Source organism: Glycine max, chromosome 20, assembly GCF_000004515.6.
Source record: "Glycine max cultivar Williams 82 chromosome 20, Glycine_max_v4.0, whole genome shotgun sequence".
In the NCBI taxonomy this organism is placed as follows: Eukaryota; Viridiplantae; Streptophyta; class Magnoliopsida; order Fabales; family Fabaceae; genus Glycine; species Glycine max.
This window is the reverse complement of record NC_038256.2, coordinates 47,190,604-47,198,219: the sequence shown is the minus strand read 5'-3', so window position 1 is coordinate 47,198,219 and position 7,616 is coordinate 47,190,604.

Here is a 7,616-nt window from a genome sequence, read left to right as displayed (position 1 = left end):
AAACAAAAACTAAATATTCTGATGTATTATATATAATTTATTTTTTATATGTTATGACTTATGACCCTTTAAGTAAAATTTAGTTTTTAATATTATGAATATTTATAAATTTATACATATTATTGTTTAATATATTATATAAAGTTTTTTAAAAAATATAATTTATTGAATCTTAAACTAATATTATTGTTTCTCACCTACCCACCTAACTCGCTGGCACCTGCAAGAATATAATGATAAAATAAAAAATTGTAGGGCGACCCCCACCATTAATGCTTTTCATGGGAAAGCCATCGCATTATTCGCAACCTACTTTTCCCACGAGAAAAATAAAAAAAAAACAATTTCTATAGTATATTAGTAGTAGTCTGTGCATCATTTGTTGCTGTTGAGGATTAAAAGGTAATCAGTTGACTTCAAATGTATACATACAATTCTTTTTTCTTTTTTTTTTTTTTTACCAATTTCCCTACTCTCACTAGTTTTTAGTAAGTTTGTGTAAAGAGAAAGGACAAACTTACTCGGGTATCTAAAGACTAAACTTTTTTTTAAAAAAAACTCCATTCAATTATTAAAATAATAACTATGTGTTGGATTTCTCAAATAAAGGCACATGCAATATCATATCGCCAGAATGGCTTTAAGATTTTCACTCTCTCCTGGTATTCATTTTTCCGAGTTCTGAGTCCAACTGGGTTTGCTCTGTGGGAAAGGCTGAACGAATAAAAAGTTCAAACGTATTGGCATCAGAAATTAATTTATGGATGTACGTTATTTTATTGTAAGAAATAAATAAAAAGAATCATGATTTTGATTTTTCATGACGGACTCTGGCGTGATGGTGTGTTTGATTTAAAATAAATAAATAAAATGTAAAAATATGAATTTCTTAAAATAAAATACAAAAGTTTTCTTCTTGAAAGCCAAGACACCTAAGGTAGAAGTCAATAGTTGCTGGCTCCAATCAGGTGAGGTGACAAAAAAGGACTTGTTCTTCCTTTCTCCCTAGTTGCATTGCCCGGCGTCACCCAGTTTGACTAGTTTGGTTATTGTGTTAGAAAAATCCAAACATCTGTTTATTTTACCTCACCTAACTCTTACAAATAGGTCAAAAATCCTTGATGAAAAAAATAATACCTTTGATCCATCATATCATTCATACGTGAGACTGTCTTTTTTCATTCGATTAATTCCTCGGATTACTCTTGGTTTCATTTTATATCTTTTTAAATAAATTTAATCAAATTATTAAGAGAGAAAATGCCATAGCAGGTCAACAAATCATAAAGTATATGCAAAGGTCAATTTTTTTATATATATATTGTAAGTCATTAAATTTTAATTTTAATATATAAAGTAATGTTAAAATTAATGTTTCCGATAGCTTATAAAAAAATGTTTCCCTTAAATTAATGTTCACCATATGAATTTACGTCAATGGAAGTAAGTTTAACGGTTAGTCTTTTTTTTTCTTATGGTATATGACATAATTTTGTAGTGTTTCTTATCTTATTCTTTGCTAGTAAGGTATATATGTTAATATTGTGCTTCTCAAATGTAAAGAATGATAATGTTTTTTTAGAAAAAAACGTAAATTATATTAAACCCAAAATGATACAATAATAAACGGGGCATATTCCGCAGTTAAAGAAAATCAAAAGTCTCCCTAATACAAGAAGACCTATATCAAGATGCTAAAACAAATGCAACAGGTGCACTTGTCTATACATAAGAAACTTAATCTTGCTAATAACCTCTATTACAGAAAATTGATAATCTTCAAAAATCAGCTTGTTCCTAAACAGCCAAATGCAGTAGACTATAATTGTTATAGCCAGACAACGTAATTTTCCTTGAACACCTGATGTGAATCTGCCCCTAATTAAAGAGTCAGTAATGCGTTGTAAAAAAGTGAAATGCCTGCGAAAAGGAGCCAAATCACGAATGTGAGCCCAAACTTGGAGAGATTTCCTGCAAGAAAAGAACAAATGAGCATTTGACTCAGGATCATTTGAACATAAAGGGCAGAGAGAACCCTTGTTCAAAAAAGCAACTTTGTCAAGAGTAAGCAGCCGATTCCTTTTAGCAAGCCACAAAATGAAAGACATCTTAGGAGGGATTGCTGGGTTCCATATAACAGAACACCAACTAACAGTAGGCTTGACACCTCTAATGTATTCATAGACTTTGCCAACAAGCAATTGTTCATTGGTGCTCCAAGATTGAATCCTCTTTTTGGCCTCTTCTGTACTTAGCTCTTTAGAGATAATAAAGTCCATTATTTGAATGATTTTCTTTATCAAAACTAAATCTAATGAAGAAGTATTGTAATTCCACACATCGCTCCCTCTGAAATAGTAATGGTGAACCCATCGAACCCATAGAGAATCTTTCTTACAATGAAAGTCCCACAGGATACACAGGAAAGAAGCGCAAGGTTCCAGTCCTTGAAATTAAAAAGGCTTAAACCCCCTTCTTTTTTCGGAGAACAAACTACTGACCAAGCAACCAAGGGCTTGTTTTTGCCAATATCCGCTTTGCCCCACAGAAAATTACGGCACGAAGCGTTGATCCGGTCCAGAACAGATTGCGGCAAAGGAAAAATCCCCATCCAGAAATTCACAATTCTTTGAATAACCGCTCTGATCAACTCTAACTTACCTGCATAAGATAAAGACTTTTTGTTCCATCCTTGAATCAGACCAGTAATCTTGGAAAGCAAGGGAGCATAATGACATACATCTAATCTAGATGATAAAAGGGGAACACCCAAGTATCTGAAAGGGAAGTCACCCAAGCTAAATCCAGTAAACTGCTGAATATGAGAAAGCTCATGAGGCCTAATACCGGCTGAGTATATGACAGATTTATCAGAGCTGATGGAAAGTCCTGAAACCCTACAGAAATGCTGAAGCTTGGCAAACATAGTTGACACAGAAGGGATATCTCCTCTAGATAGAAACATAATGTCATCTGCAAAAGCCAAATGAGATAGCTGAATATTTGCACAGTTGGGATGAAATTTAAAATTGACATCATCCTTGAGGCTGCTCATATCTCTGGAAAAGTACTCCAAACAGAGCACAAACAAATAAGGGGAGAGAGGATCCCCTTGTCTAAGACCCCGCTGCCCTTTGAAGTGACCATAAATGGATCCATTGACTGCCACACTAAAGGAAGTGGAAGAAACACATTCCATGATCCAAGTACAGAACTGGGCTGGGAAGCCAATGGACTTAAGCATCCAATCCAAGAATTCCCAGAAAATGGAATCATAAGCTTTATGCAAGTCAATTTTCAGGAGGCATCTCGGAGAGGATCTTTTCCGGGCATATTTGCGCAAAATCTCTTGAACTAGGAAAATGTTGTCCATCATCTTTCTGTTCTTAATGAAAGCAGTTTGAGTTTCCCCAATAATAGTCTCAAGCACTGGGGTTATGTGGTTGGCCAGAATTTTAGATACAATCTTGTATAACAAATTACAGCAAGATATGGGTCTAAAATGGTTAACCTGGGAGGCCTGATCATGCTTAGGAATAAGCGCAATAATAGCATAGTTGAGTTGCTTTAGAATTTTTTCAGTTGTAAAGAATTCATTAACCGCTGCAAAGATATCATCACCAATGATATTCCAAGTCTTCTTGAAGAATAAAACATTGAAACCATCTGGTCCAGGAGCTTTATTATTATCCATAACAGAAATAACGTTCCAAACCTCTTGCTTAGAAGTAGGACAAAGTAAGGCCGCAAAGCAATCGGTGGGAACCTTAGAACCCCTGTTGCAGATCGAAATGGATGGAGTTTGGGTCAGCTCATGAGCACTAAACAAATTCCTACAGTGTTTGAATTATTAATTATGACTATGTGGGTTATTTCATGCACTCAAGATTCAAGAAGGCTTGGCAAGTAGCATGTTGTTCTGGGGGAGCTGTACTTTGGTGCCTTAGAAGAATTATACATCTACTCAAGCCAATCACATTTTCTGGCCCTTGCCAATTCAACATCAAAGTCCAGGTTAGTAATGCACAAATTAAAATTGCTGCTACTTCCAATGATTTTTAAGCACTAATTAACCTTCAAGGCTCAAGCAAACTACAAATGTGAAATATATATATGCAACACTACTGTAACCGAGATTATAATGTACAATTCGTGATGAAAATATATTTCAGACCTATGGAACACCCTTGAACTTGAAGCATCAGATAACCAAACCCGCGGAAAAATCTTTTCTGATTAGTGAAATCAAATAGGTATGTTTATTTGTTTAAACTTATTTTTAATAAAAAAAACCCTTTTTTAAAATAATTCTACCTTTTTTTTATCAAACGCAATTCTCAGATTGTTTTAAAGTGTTTATCTGAATTAATTATTTTTTAAAATAATAGTTTTCTGTTTTTTTAAATAAATCCTACTTGCTTATTAAAGAATCATATCTTTATAAAAACTTTTTTTAAAAGTTTAAACAAACTAATCCATTATCAAAAATATTTTTTTAAAAAATCAAATCTGATTTGCTTCTTAAAAAATCACATTTTCAAAAAACTCTTTTGTTTTTTTCAATAACTTTTTTAGAGCTTAAACAAACTAATTCATTATCAAAAGATTAGCATGTGTGCATAACTCTTACTTTTATGTCTCAGGCCTCAACTACCTTTTTCCACCCTTGCATTTTATATGTCCATTCATTGACCGAAACAAACACACGAAAAACGTACTCACCTCACTCAAATGAAAATCACATTTACATCACTCAACAAGATAAACGCAGACACATATTCTAGAATGCAAGTATACAACACTTCACACCGAGAACGAGGAGTTGTTCATTGAAGTCGATCCTCTGCGAACACAATGTTTTAGTCTGAAACAGAACACCCAAGATCGTTGCCTAGTTATTGAAGGCAAACTTTGATATTTAACCCGATTCACTTTTGGATTAAAATCTGTAAACTTTTAGTTTAAATTAAACTTAAGTTTACAAAAATAACCCAAGTTTTGTTTTTATAAAACTGGGTTTTCAAACAAAATATCAATGTGTGAACATATTTTTAAGGGTTGTTATGTCACGAAACTAAATTTATTTTTTAGAAGTACGTTTAGCATCCAAAAAAGTATTTTTTAACGGTCAATCAAACATATCCTAATTCTTTGCTGTGGTCTTTAGGTGTTAGCATTAGATATTTCTAAATCCCTAAGTCATCTGGCTACAAATTGACATGTCGTTTAGTGATTTGGATTTGTTGTTGGCACAGCAAGTGAAACACTTTGTACAACAAAATGCAATACTTTGTACAACCTATGCCGATGGGTTTCGAGTAATATATTAATTAATTGTTTCTTAATTGCACAGCATATGTTCATTTTTTCAGCCTAGTGATTAAACATTTATATAGGTGGTCCAATAACTATCTCATAATTAGTGACATGATAAATAATATTTCTCACTTTTATTTATATCTATATATATATATATATTATTTTGACCTCATCATTTACTGACAAGAGATCTTTAACATTATAAGTATAATGTAAATATTATAATTGTCGCAGGTGGTTTAAGGACTTGAGAGACTTAAAGTAAATTTAAGAATGAGACATTTTATTTACTCATAGAATAATTTATTAAAATTATCATTGTTTTATTTAAAATTAAATTTTCGAGTTTTTTGTGATGTAAAATTATCGATTAAATTTTCGTAATTAATTTCATTTAACATTTTTTTTTCAATAAACAATAAACAGAAAAATTTTTGAATTTCTTTAGCTATTAATCATTAAATCTTTTTTTTTCTAAACAAAATAATGATTGGTGAAGAGTTGTTGCTCATTAATTATTACTTACTATACCGACAAAAAGATTAACAAATACTTATAATATTTTAATTAAAATTTATTTTTAAATATAATTTTACAATAATTTTTTTAAGATATATTAGTTAGGACTTTTTTTGGGGGGGTCTAAAGCCCTTCTTTAGGCTGCTTGAGCCTTAAGCCAACCATAATAATTGTTTTAATCAATGTTCATAAAATCGTGACTATACGACGTTAAAAATATCTATATAATTATGACTATACGACGTTTTGAAAATTATCAACAACATTTTTATTAAGAACATTTATTTTAAATAAATTTAATAAATTCAAATTTTGTAAACATGAATAAACTAGTTTGTAAAAGAAAGGCATTGTAAATATTCTTAAAAAGTTTTTAATAATATATAATATTTTATGTAACAAAATAATTTAAAATTATAAAAATAAACATCTAAAAAATAATAAATTAACATAAATGATCAAGTTATAATATTATATGAGTAAAAACGATCACGAGGCAACAATTGTTATAAGTATTATTATCTTGGGTTTGGTTTGATAAGTGATTTTCAATTATTTTGTTGGACGTGTTTGATTGATTTTTTTCATATCTGAAAATTATATTTGTTTTTTTATTATAAAAAATCAGCATAAAATAATTTCATGTTATTATTTATTTATAATTTATTATGTATGATAAAATTATTAATTTTTATATTAATTGTTTTAAAATTCAATTTTATCAATAATTTATAATTAAACAATAATATAAATAAAATTGTGTTAGACCGTTAATGAATATTATTATTTTTTGGTTTAATTAAATTTTTCACACCTAGAATATAATCCGTTTTCAAAAATCTATCTAACGTTTATTTTTTCCCATATATGTAAAAAAAATTGTGTTTTATTTTAGTACCTGTTATTAGTCTACATCTACATCCCTTAAAGAATGACGTGGTAGAGAGAGTGTTACCTCATCACGCCTATTCATTAAATATGTAGGCACATGCACTCATCATTTTCTTTAATTTAAAAAAATGAAAGTAAAAAAAGAAAAAGAAGGGAGACAACACTGTCTGTGGTGGTGCGAGAGAAGGCACCACTGACAACGGCACAACAAGTGAACAAGATCTCCATCGCGACATCTTCACTCATGTTCAACCAAAAAAGCCAAGAAATTGAAGGAGGCAGCATCGTTTGTGGTGGTGCGTGAGGCGGCGCTGCCGACAACGCCACGACAAGTAAACAAGATCTCCACTGCAACATCTCCACTTATGTTCAACCAAAAAAGCCAAGGAATTGAAGGTGTAATTACGAGAATGAGAGCCACCATTTAGTTGTACCGATGAGCGCCAAGTCCACGACGGTTGTTGTTGTTGTCGTAATCACATCAATAGACCCTCTATTGTCAAGGACATGCTATCCCACTTCACAACTGCGCAAGTTTCCCTCCCCCAAAATCCCCAAATTTTCATCTCACTTGAACCTACGAACTAAAATCGACCAGAAAACTTAGAAATTTCTGAAATAAAAATCCAAACAATGAAAAACATTTTCTTTTTTCTTCTCAAATGAGAAGGTGTGATTTTAACAACAATATATTGGAGTCATATCATGCGATGTGAGGGCAAAGGAGAACGAAAGGAGGGTAGTTCAATAGGTTGGCAATGGGATTCAGTGGCATTGCGAAAATCATTACTATTGTCATGCTGTGGTCGGAGGTGGTAGTAGAAGACGACACAATCAAAGAGTGGTGGTTGAGGCTGTATTTTGAAGGACGGAGTGATGACGTGTTT